This window comes from Armigeres subalbatus, chromosome 3, assembly GCF_024139115.2.
Source record: "Armigeres subalbatus isolate Guangzhou_Male chromosome 3, GZ_Asu_2, whole genome shotgun sequence".
NCBI lineage: Eukaryota > Metazoa > Arthropoda > Insecta > Diptera > Culicidae > Armigeres > Armigeres subalbatus.
The window spans coordinates 164479693-164492824 of NC_085141.1; the positions used below are offsets into that span (position 1 = coordinate 164479693).

Consider the following 13132-nt stretch of genomic DNA (forward strand, 5'->3'; position numbering starts at 1 on the left):
TAAAGCAAAAATGTTATGTTTTGCTTTCTTTAAATGTTTGCATTTGCCCGGTATAAGGCAAAGTGTGTTGTTTCGCATTCTTTACATACCGTCATCGGGGTGACAATGGGTCAAATGGGGGTGAGAATGGGTCACTGTTTCAACCTCTTAGAATGCCTGTAGATTGGATTGAATGCATCTGAGGGCAAGAAGATTAAAATATAAGAGACCTTTTCAAACGATTTTGCTCTTCGACCTCCTGACTGCCGGTGAAAGCGATGACCCATTCTCACCCCCAGACCCATTGTCACCCCCGGTGCGGTGGCGGTAGTCTTATTTGCAAATATGTTTTGCTTAAAAACATAATTTTGTTGGGATTTGAATTTATATGAGTCTGGTGTAAACTCAATTATTCAACATAATAATTAGGTGAATTTTGAGGCTTCACAAAGCTAAAGAACACATTATTGAACTACTTGTAACATTAGTAAAATTAAACCTGCAAATTGGTATTGACCGCGGAATAGTACTAACCGCGGAATGGTATACCGCCAAATAATATAAACCGCGAAATGTTATACCGCGATATGATACTGAACGCGAAATGGTAGACCGCGAACTGGTACACCGCGAAATGGTTAACCGCGGAAAGTTTTACCGCGAAATGTCGCACAATCGAATATCATTGTTTATATAATATTAACATCCATTGTTTATAATTGAAAATATGTTTGTTTCTATGAGCAAGTTTTATCATTATTATTGTAAAAACAATAAGAAATCATTTTGACTTAATAAATATGCTTATTGAATTTAATGTGCATTCATCTGTCCATACCCTCGTCAGCTCTAGACACACACACCGAATGTAACACAGCATAACGAACATAACGCTGAACTGCGGCAAAAACACTGCCTACCACTCCCTCGTTGTAATGTCAGTCAAGCACAATCAAATAAAAAAGACAAAAATAATGCTTTCTGGATATTATTGCCTTTTAAAAGTTTTTTTCCGCTGAAATTCGACTGTTTTCATCAATTTACGACCAAAAACTACAGGTAAGTGAAAGCATTATGGGCTTCTCAATACTAGTTCAACAAATTGTGTTATAGTTCCTAAATATTCATATATTGCTTCCATCGGCAAAATTAGCCGTGAGATCGATTTTCTAACTAATATAAAACTTGTAATTTAGTTTCAGTTGTTTTGCATAGCTTCGGTACTTTCTATTCCCAGAAAACGAAGTAGTAAACTAACGGCACCAGTTGCACATGAAGCCACATCTACTGCGACTGCAATCGTGGGAATCAATCCGCTATCGCAACGGTGGCAGAGGTTTCGGGTTCGATTCCAAGTGCTATGTCTTAAATGGGAGATTATGCGATCATCGCAGTGTTGGCGGCTGATGATAACGTGCGCTGATAGTAATCACAGTAATGAATCGGGAGGTAAAATGTAATATTACACCAGCAATCTATCGGTCGTTTGATCACAAACTTCTGTTTGTGTGTAACAGAGGATACTTTAGCAATACAGTCCCGATTCGCTGGTTGGGCCACGACCTCGGCCCAACTAACGAATTCGGTTTTTTAGTTGGGCCAACTGACAGCCATTTGAACGCGTGTATTTCGACTTGAACATCACAAATGATGTCCAGTGACGCCTAATCCGATTTTCCGTGTTTACATTGAATTTTGACGTACGGTTGCTTTTTAGTTGGGCCATCGCCCAACCAGCGGAGACCCAACTAAAAAGTGACCCAAGTATTAAAATCCCAACCAGCGAATCCCGACTGTAAATAAAACGAAAATGATCATCAATGTACAATAATCGCAACAAAATTGTTCCTAAATGACTGTGTGGAACGAATAATAAATGAAAGAAATGCCAAATTCAATAAAAATATTTGTAATTTCAATTGAAACACTCCATTATTTTAATAAAAATGATAATAAAAACAACAATACTTTAATATTGTTTTCTATTACGTTTATCATTGAATCAATGAAAAATATATTATGAAAACAACAATATTATTTTATTAAACCGAGGCGAAATGACTACGTTACTATTTTAGCCAAGATCCAAACCCATTTGAATTCAAAAGCATTTTCTTTTTGTTCCAACAATACTTGAATCTGCTTGATTTTAAAAATAATATTGCGCATAAGCCCCAAAATTTTATTCCCACCTTTGGGTTTCCGCGCCGAGCACTCAGCGCCAGACTCGGCGACAAGGAGATAGTCGTCAAGTTGGTACTCCTGATTTTTTGACAACTGATGTCGATTGGTTGTGTGAGTGCACCGTTGTCAAAAAATAGAGCTTTTAGCTGAAATTTTAATTGTCAAATGCACATTTTGACAGTAATATAGATGTATGGGTGAATAAAATCTGCAAATGCTCTATCGCGGAAGCAGTCGCTGAAGACAAGTGTCAATGATTTTAGTGACGAAACGAAAAGTTTCAATGCAAAAAGCAATAAGAGATTCTTGTTACCGCCAAAACAATGTGAGATTCTTTTTGAATTTACGTCAAATCTTATTGTTTTTACAATATTTTTTTCTGCGTGTAGCTATACATCACGCAGAAAAAAATATTGTAAAAACAATAAGATTCAAATGGCTGTCAGTTGGCCCAACTAAAAAACCGAATTCGTTAGTTGGGCCGAGGTCGTGGCCCAACCAGCGAATCGGGACTGTATTGCTAAAGTATCCTCTGTTACACACAAACAGAAGTTTGTGATCAAACGACCGATAGATTGCTGTTGTAATATTACATTTTACCTCCCGATTCATTACTGTGATTACTATCAGCGCACGTTATCATCAGCCGCCAACACTGCGATGATCGCATAATCTCCCATTTAAGACATAGCACTTGGAATCGAACTCGAAACCTCTGCCACCGTTGCGATAGCGGATTGATTCCCACGATTGCAGTCGCAGTAGATGTGGCTTCATGTGCAACTGGTGCCGTTAGTTTACTACTTCGTTTTCTGGGAATAGAAAGTACCGAAGCTATGCAAAACACCTGAAACTAAATTACAAGTTTTATATTAGTTAGAAAATCGATTTCACGGTTAATTTTGCCGATGGTAGCAATATATGAATATTTGGGAAATATAACACAATTTGTTGAACTAGTATTGAGAAACCCATAATGCTTTCACTTACCTGTAGTTTTTGGTCGTAAATTGATGAAAACAGTCGAATTTCAGCGGAAAAAAACTTTTAATAGGCAATAATATCCAGAAAGCATTATTTTTGTCTTTTTTATTTGATTGTGCTTGACTGACATTACAACGAGGGAGTGGTAGGCAGTGTTTTTGCCGCAGTTCAGCGTTATGTTCGTTATGCTATGTTACATTCGGTGTGTGTGTCTAGAGCGGACGAGGGTATGGACAGATGAATGCACATTAAATTCAATAAGCATATTTATTAAGTCAAAATGATTTCTTATTGTTTTTACAATAATAATGATAAAACTTGCTCATAGAAACAAACATATTTTCAATTATAAACAATGGATGTTAATATTATATAAACAATGATATTCAACATAAATTCAAATGATTTCTGTTCTATAAATGCAACAAACTTTTTTATTGGTTCAATAGATTCAAATTTCTGTCCGTGATGATAAGCTTTTCGACACATTCAATTCTGGACAAAGGGACTGCGTTTCTAAGGTATGTCTTATATTTGAATACATAGTTATTCAATTTGTTGAAAGTTTGATTTATAGATATTCAAGGCAGCTATCAAAGAAGATTCATGTCACTGGGAGTTTTTGGAAGCTGCCAAAACCACTCTCAGTAAAATGTACTTCACTGATAAAACGTGCTTTGATATTACAAAGGTAAGCTGCACTAATATTTAAGTTCTAAGCTTTTGATTGATGATTTTCCACCCATAGGCTGCTGAACAATCGAAAAAATTAACTGTAAGGCAAAGGCATCCGAATTATGTTAATGGATTAATCAACAACATAAATGTTCTAAAACTACTATGGAAAGAGCTGGTGATAACATACAAATGCGATTATCTACCCACTAAACCCCTGATGCAAGACTGCCTTGAAAACTTATTTTCCGAAGTACGTCGCCGATGCGGAAGTAATGACACACCTGATGCACTGCAATTCGGTGCAGCTTACAAATATGCAATCGTAGAAAAGAACAATTTTCTAATCGATGGTAGTAATTGCAAACAGGACTCGGTTCATCCTCTTTTAGATGAGAATGATACACATGAATGTAGCCACGATAAGTCGATAATCCGTTATAAACGGATTCCGTTAGATATAACGGTACCACTTGAAATTCCTATGAAGGAATTGAATGGCTTAGTATATGTACTTGGAGCCTCAGTGAATAAGTTATCTCACCGGAAGTGTCACAAACAATTGACGGATGAAGAAAACGGTCCCCCAGTCGACGCTATGTACAATTTTTGTAATATTAAACAAATTACTGCAGGCAGAAGATATAATATTCCAAATAATAATTTGTACGCCATCGGCTTATGTTGCTACGCCTCCTTCAAGCAAAACTTTAGGAAGTTTCTTTACCAAAATCATCAAGGCGTTAAAAGCCGGTTGAAGGACAGCCTTGACTATGAATATTTCAGAGATACTGTTTGTAAAGGTTGTTTTCAAATAGTAGTCGACAAAATATTCAATACATTGATAAACGGTTTTTTGAAGCAAGTAAAGGCTACAAATGCACAGAATAATGCAAAAAAGCTTAAACGAAACCGTAAGGCACAGCGAATGTGCTTGCCATTGAAATTTTCTGATTAGTTGTACCTAACTTTCTTGTTACTTTGAACTTATGTTGCTTGAAGTAGTTAAATTGAATAAAACTCTTGTGATGCAATTTTTATGTTTGTAGTGGAAAACACAAGCTTTGTTTTTTATGTATTAATTGCAGCGCAAGTATAGTGCAGGATGGCGCATCGCTGTATAGATACAAAAACTGGAAATGGAACATGATTTGCTCGAGTAATAACGCAAAAAGCAGAATATTACTTAAATAAAATACAACAAAAAATTCATGGTATGGCATAAAATACGGTGGGTGTTGATGGGCTGGGTACATTGCTCGCATGCCTGAAAAGTGATTTTCGTTATTCAAGAAAATAAAATGTACATTAAATTGTCTATTGAGAAGTCTTTTGTTAATGTTTTTTTATTTCGTCATACATATTTTATCGTTTTATCCATATAAAAAATCCTATATAACACATTTATTACACTAGGGCATGATGTATCCGGCACTATGCATTACTTTATCACTTTGTATTCTTTGTATGTATACTGGTACAGCTCTCGAAACACCTATACCTTTGTGTAGCGTTTTCAAAATAAATCTGCCAGTGACCCTTTCACTCTCCATTACTTCTCCGTTTACTTTTTATGTCACATAAATTGAATGGATCTGGATCGAGTTCTTTTCCAGCCAGCGCCTCCTATCCAGAATCATATGAAGGATCAGCAAACATGAAAAATACGATTAGTTCCGTTGCTCTTGCTCTGCGGGCATTCCAGGAAACGATATGCGTCTTAAGGTTCTTCCTTTTTCCTTGGTGTATTGAAAACCCGTTCGAAGCCGCTTTATAATTAGTCCTTATCCGGAGGATCCACAAACATCAAACATTCTGAAATATCAAATTGTTACATGCGTAAAATGTGGATATGCTGTAGGAAAAACTATAAATACCTTGTTCTCGAACTGTTTTTTCGCAACAGAGCAACCAACAGACTGTATTTTTAGGCACTCTATCTGACCGTATTCCGTCCATTTTCACGGATCCACTTCCGAAAATCGACACGAATGCAAAGCCCGAGGTAAAACAAATTTCTCAAAACAAACTGCGGCCAACCAACAACAAAACAAACTGTATGAATTTTGACAACCGATATTTGTGCACGACAAACGAAAAATAGTCAGATATGTTTAAATCGAACATTTGTCTCCGTTGCTATTTTTAATAGTATTGTCGATGCAGATAAAATCAAGAACGTATGAACTTGTCTCAACTACGTCGCTCGACTGAAACGTCGCTGGTCGTTGGCAACCCTTTCCAGTAAGTGCTCCAGCGACGCAGGCAAATTCAATGCATCGCTACAGCACCAAACTGGAAAGCGCTCGTTGGTTGAGCGACGCGACGGTCCAGCGACGTTCCAGCGATGACCCGCATAGACAATATAGAAAAGAACTATTTTATGAGAAGAATAAATTGGAATATTGTTTAATTTAAGCGGAACATACCAAAAATATATTTTATAAGAGGAAGGGGCAATAAAAGTTAAATTTATTATAACTGCCGATTGCAAAATTTACACTGAAAACAGCATTGTGGTAAAAAATACCATATTGATAGTTTAATTTAAATGCACAACACCAATTGATTTGTGCAGACTACATACCGCATTTATTTCAAACGAAGTGTGTAGTATTTTTTACCATGGATGCATAATACACAAACAAATGTCAAAATTACTATGGAACATGGTTATCTAAACCGAATTATATAGTTAAAAAATTAACCATTTGTTGCATTTAAAATAACAATAATTGTGTAGTAAATTCAACTGCATTATGTAGCTTTTTTCTTGACGGAATTTTTTTGTCTACAGTATTCGGCAATAAATAATGCTAAAGCATGATTTTTCAATGTACAAAATGTTTTATTTATTCTTTGAGGTGTTACTGCATTGCAAAAACCAGGGTGTATCTAATATTTCCATTCGCTATGCAATAGTCAAGCCCGGAGTGACCGACAGCCATGCTTAGCGCTGGTGGTGTAAAAGTGTGTCATAATCTTCCCCTTTTTCCTTCGTTCCGGTTGCGTCCTCTAGAAATCATACTGACTGAAGAGGGTGAGGGTGTTCTCGTGAGATAACTTGTCGGATGCCATGATGGACGAATGGCCGATCACCTATGGGGCTGTTTCTTGACGACAGAAAAAATATCTTTGTGTGAATTCAATAAACACCAACAACAAATATTCTTACCGGTAAAACAGAATAAATTGACGATTCCGGTTGCGATTATTCTCGACCATTTTCAGGAGCTCCGGGTTTTCATAACGGCCTGAAGAAAGAAATAGTGTTCAGCGAAAAATTTTATTCAATAAACTGCCATACATACCATCAATTAGCTCTGCATCCTCAACTAAAACCTGGGCGAGCAATTTGTATAACTCGATTGTCATTTGCGCTTTTTTTTTGTATTATATAACAAAAATAACTCCAAAGCTAAAATTTCCAATAATTCTAGAGAGAAAACAAAATGACGCGTTTTGATGAAAAGCAATTAATTGAGCTTCGGGAGCTGGTGTTGTTATGTTTACTATAAACACAGAGAAACAGACGTCTCACTTAGAACAAATTGCAATCCAAATCATCGTCACGAAAACAGTGTCGCCCAATGCTAAAATCCCGGTGAGTGGCCAAGCAGCAACCAGATGGCGGTAGTGTGCAAACGTCAAACACAAGCAAAATCGATGAAAGCGCCATCGGTGGCCGATTGACCACCTACAAAAAGTTAAATAAACCGTTAAAAAGGTGTACGATGGAACATATGTTGAGTGAGTCGTCTGTTTCTCTGTGCTATATTGCGAGAAAATAGAAAAATTCGAACGAGGGTCCGACGGTCGACCGTCGGAGAGTGGTTCCGCAAACGTCAAATTACTTGATGCACGGAAAATAATGTTGTTTGATTTTTTTGGTGTGAATGTTGATTATTGAAATCAAAGAAAATATGTAACTTTAAACGAGTGTTACATGCCGCAATATATTATAAATAAGTTTTATGGTACTTTAAAGGCATTTCGGAACGTATTTATGCGATTTTGAAACATTTTAGACTTATCGAATATTCTTGATATACAGGAATATCAACACTTTTCGCACAGTGCATGTCATTTGAAGTTTCCGACACTCAGTCTTCTTCTTCTTCTTTGCTCCGCAAAATTAGAAGTTTTCTCTGTTCTCGCAATAAATGTGGTAAAATATACCCCGGCAACAATTTATTTTGACAGTACGCAGATATTGTCATTTTTACTACACGACCATGGTAAAAATTACTCCACACTTAGTTTCAGTGTATTCTTAAGTTTCACTCACATTTACCTATAAATGAGTATTGTTTGTTAACAAATTACATTTTTCCGATGCACACATATTTACGCTGGATGGTGTGTAAATCACTGGACAGATGGAGTTAGTGTTCTAACGTATTTTTATTTGAAATAATTACCGTATTTTTTCAACCAAATCCTTCTAGCAGGCACGTCGGTTTGTCGGTGGTATAACTTCAACTTATTAGCACATAGTATAACTTCCCAGTATATAAAAATAGAATAAAAGCGTTTTAATAATCATAGTTTTGATTTTGATCTGTCAAAAATAATTGATAAAAAATAATTCTATTTCCTTTCATAAAATTTAGGTTACACCAATTACATTTTATTATTTATTTCACATCAGAAGGTAATTAAGTATAATTGAAATATTCTGTAACTAAAGTGCAACGGCAAATTCGATGACGGTGCTCACGCTCGGAGCAATAATTCGTCCCGTCAGGATGTCGTACGTTGATATCCTGTTCTTCCAGGCCCGAAATCTTTCGGAGATCGCTTGATTCACCATCTCAATAGTTTTCTCATAAACCAGCATCAAACAATCTTACGTGCACGGAAATTGCATCGTAAAGCGGCTCCTCGAACTGTTCCTTCCTTTCCTCACTCCCTTCCGTTCTTCGCAGAATCTCCATTCTCAATCTGCTCCGGTGTATATGCTCGGTCGGGATTGTAGGAGTTCTAAAGAAACACGTCAGGTAGTTATGGTGGTTATCTTGAAAGTAATCCTTTATTTCCAATAGCCTACTCTGGTATTCTAGATATTGGTAGCCTACTACATCTCTCCTATATTTTAATGATAGTTTTTAACAACATAAAGCAAATTATAGTAATATAAATAATAGGTTACATAAATTATAATTTAAGGTATTCTAGCTTGTAATTCGTAATCCATAATTCGAAAATTGAAATGAAACATTTTCTGACACAATATCTAAAGCAGTCTAGGGCATTTGTATACAGCATAATCTTTCAGATAATCAGGCTTCCTTCTCTCACGATTCAATCGAGTACACGGTGCAGGTGGTTTCATAGTGTTTGATGATTCGTTCTCCGTTGTCTCCGGATGAGCATTGTTTGGGTTTACATCTGAGCATTCATTATTTCTGAAAGGATTGTTAGATATTAAACATTTGGCGTGGTTTATATGACGGTCCACTATGACACCGCTCGCTAGGTTTTTCACGGTTAGCCTTGTCCCAGTTTTCTTCACAACAAGGAATGGTTGTGGATTAAAGTTTGTAGTGAGTTTGTTTCTTTTCGTGAAGTTTCTCAGAATAACGTGATCACCGACGTCGATCGTGGAGTGCTTCGCTCTGCGTGTTTTATCACCATATTCTTTCCCTTTCTCTTTCCTTGTTTTGTTCAACAGTTTCAGATCGTTCGAACTGCATTGTCCTTTTGTACTGTCTGATTCTGGAAGTTTGTCCTTCAGTGTCCTACCGAACATCAATTTGGATGGGCATATATTGGTTGTTGAATGGGGAGTGTTACGGTATGCCAACAAATAATCGTATAAATCGTTTTTCCAATCCCTGCCCATAGCGAAACTTATCCTTATTGTTTTTAGTAGCGATCTATTGTATCTTTCCACAAGCCCATTTTGAAATGGAGCATACGGGACGGAATGATTTAAACTAATTGCATTTATTCTACAGAAGTTTACAAATTCTTCTGAACAGAATGGTGGACCATTATCGCATACTATTTGTTCTGGGTATCCAAATCGGGCAAAAATCATCCTCAACTTGAATATTGTTGATTTCGCAGTTGTTGAAGACATAATTTCCACTTCAGGATATCTGGAGTAGTAATCTACTAATACTAATAGGTGTATTCCGCTTGTTACTTCAGTGAAGTCTAGTGCCAATTTACACCATGGCTTATCCGGAATCTGTGTTCTGCACATTGGCTCAACATTTGGCTCTGACACAAGCAGACAACCTTTACAAGACTTCACGTATGCATCTACCATTTTGTCAATCTGAACCCACCATACTTTCTCTCTAAGACGCTTCTTCATGGCATCGATCCCTAAGTGCGGCTCATGAGCAAGCTGTAGCACCCGTTGCTGTAAGATTCTTGGAATGACAATCTTGTGTCCTGTACTTAAACAGTTTCACCATCTGTCGATAAATCTACCGAAATGGCTTTATATTGACGCAACGTTTGGGGCCATCGTTTTACGGGAAACGGTAACCATTTCACTAGTTCTGAAATTTCAATGTCGTTTTTGCTTGCGTCAATTATTTCTGATAAAGGGATAGCGATTGGACATGAATCTAGTGCAACCTGGTATATGATTCTTTCACTTTCTTCGTCGTAACTCTTTACAGTTGAGCCATTTCCCGCGCATAGTCTCGAGAACGGATCGGCAATATTTGCTTTTCCAGGACGATATATGACCTTATAATCATAAGACATTAAACGAAGTTTCCACCTTTCAATCCTAGCACATGGCTTTGCGTTGTCCCCAAAAATCGACACTAATGGCTTGTGGTCCGTTATTAGCCAAAAGAACTTTCCATAGAGATAAAAGTGAAATTTTTCTGGTGCCCAAACTAAAGCCAATGCTTCTTTTTCGGTTTGTGCATATCTCTTTTCTACTTCTGATAACGTTTTAGATGCATAGCTAATAACCTGGAACAGGACCGCCCCAAGACCAACCGGGCTGGCATCAGCTTCTAAAAAGGTTTCTAATTCCGGATCGAAAAAGGCCAAAGTTTCGTTTTTAGCTAAACTTGATTTTAAGGTTTCGAAAGCTTGTGTATGCTCTTCGTTCCAAATAAATGTTGTTCCTTTTCTTGTGAGAGCATTTAGAGGTTTTGAAATGGTGGACAAATTGGGTATATACCGGTTGACGAAAGTGACCAAACCAAGGAAACTTCGAAGCTCCTCGGCTGATTTTGGTTGTCGGAATTCAGTTACAGCTTGAAGCTTTTCGTCAGATACTCTGACGCCTTCTGATGATAAATGATACCCAAGAAAATCAATCTGGCTGACATTTTCAATAGTTTTTGCATTGTTCAAAATCACATTTTTCTGCTTCAGGCGCTTTCGAACTAGTTCCGTACGGAGCTATAACATGTTTGATAGTGTTATTATAAAGTTCTATAATGTAAATTTTATGTAATAATGTGTGTACCTTAAGTTCTTCAACGTTCGGAGCAAAAATCAATACATCATCGATAAAAACGATGAGCCACGGAAAATCACCAAGGATTGTTTCCATACATTTTTGGAATAACTCAGGCGCAGCAGACAACCCAAAAACCAATCGTTTATACCGCATTAAACCAAACGGTGAAATAAACGTTGTGATGTACCGGCAATCTTCTCGGAGCATCAGTTGATAAAAAGCTTGCTTTACATCAAACTTTGTAAACCTTGTACTTCCTTTAAGTTTACTTATCATTTGTTCCATTGTCGGTAAAGGATGGATTTCCCTGATAATGGCCTTATTTGCTTCACGCAAGTCAATAATAATCCTAACTTCATCAGAGCTTTTCCTTTTTACTAACATTGGTGAAACCCACTCTGAGGCTTCGTGTACTCTTTCAATAATTCCTTGAGATTCTAACTCCTTTAATTTAAGCAGAGTAATCTCTTCCAAAGGTATGGGTATACGTCGATAAGCTTGTCTAACGGGAGAGACCGATTTGTCTATTTTTATAGATGCGCACATATCTGTATTTTAATTATATTTGATACTTTAATATGGAATAAAATTGGACAAATATTTTTTTCAAAAGTCTTACCTTTGATGCAGGGCAGTTCATCAGAGGAGAGAGCATGAAGGAACTTCACGACTCCAAGTTTCTCTGCAGAATTTCCACACAACAGCGAGCATCTACCGTTTTGGATCACATGCAGCGTAGTAATGCAGCTTGTAGAACCAATCTTTATTTCAACATCCACTTCGCCGAGGACCACTAGCGGCTTCTGAGATCCATATGCTTGAAAAATCTTCTTACTACCTTTTCGCACATCGAAAGCAGCAAATCCAGTTCGTTTCAGCATCTTCCAGTCATCTTCGCTAAGCACATCTTCATCGGCGCCAGTATCAACCACAAAACGCACATTCACGCCGCCGACAGATACTGTGATACTTCTCTTTGCACTGAGGTGAAATAATTCTCGGACTTCCACCTTGTCAGTATTGCGCATAAGCCCCAAAATTTTATTCCCACCTTTGGGTTTCCGCGCCGAGCACTCAGCGCCACACTCGGCGAAAAGGAGATAGTGGTCAAGTTGGTACTCCTGATTTTTTGACAACTGATGTCGATTGGTTGTGTGAGTGCCCCGGTGTCAAAAAATAGAGCTTTTAGCTGAAAATTTAGTTGTCAAATGCACATTTTGACAGAAATATAGATGTATAAGTGAATAAAATGTGCAAATGCTCTATCGCGGAAGCAGTCGCTGAAGACAAGTGTCAATGGTTTCAGTGTTGAAACGAAAAGTTTCAATGCAAAAAGCAATAACGTCATCCACTTCGCGAACAAATTTCAGTTTCCTATTGGGACTCACCCTGTAATCACGTGATTTCTTGAATTTTCGCTCAAATGGTTTCTTCATATTTTTACGGCAGCATCGCGCATAATGGCCTGGCATTTTACACCGATTACAATGCGAATCGCGTGCTGGGCAACGATTATTTTCTCCATGATTTCCTGCACACCTCGCACATCGCTTCTGAAATTCCTTTTTCTCAATGATATTTACCTCCTCCGTTGTTTCGAATCCTTGTTTTTGTGCACCCCTGAATGCTTTGATTTGAAATTTCACAGACTCGTAGGTTCGGCCAATTTTCAACATTTCGTCCAGCGAGGTATCCGCTTCAAGATATTTAGCTCTAAGCTTGTCATCACTCGTAGTTGCGAACACGATTTGGTCCATCATCATTTCCTCAATTTGCTCTCCATAACCGCATAGCGAAGCCTGGGAACGCAAACGCATCGTCTAACTTCTCGTTGGAGTTGAACTGCATCTGGCGAAATTTAAATCTTTC

The 13132-nt window shown here is 37.5% G+C and overlaps 2 long non-coding RNA genes across 2 annotated transcripts; both read right to left on the minus strand.

The window, feature by feature from the left end:
- Nucleotides 1-2678: 2678 nt before the first annotated feature.
- On the minus strand, nucleotides 2679-3429 carry LOC134224569 (uncharacterized). The gene is made up of 2 exons (XR_009982981.1): nucleotides 3154-3429; nucleotides 2679-3016 (listed from the first exon to the last, which is right to left on the minus strand). It is a non-coding gene; the product is annotated as an uncharacterized LOC134224569 (long non-coding RNA).
- A 3392-nt stretch (nucleotides 3430-6821) lies between these two features.
- Nucleotides 6822-7306, minus strand: LOC134227883 (uncharacterized). Its single transcript, XR_009983783.1, has 3 exons — nucleotides 7134-7306; nucleotides 6998-7076; nucleotides 6822-6935 (listed from the first exon to the last, which is right to left on the minus strand). It is a non-coding gene; the product is annotated as an uncharacterized LOC134227883 (long non-coding RNA).
- Between the last annotated feature and the right edge of the window lie 5826 nt (nucleotides 7307-13132).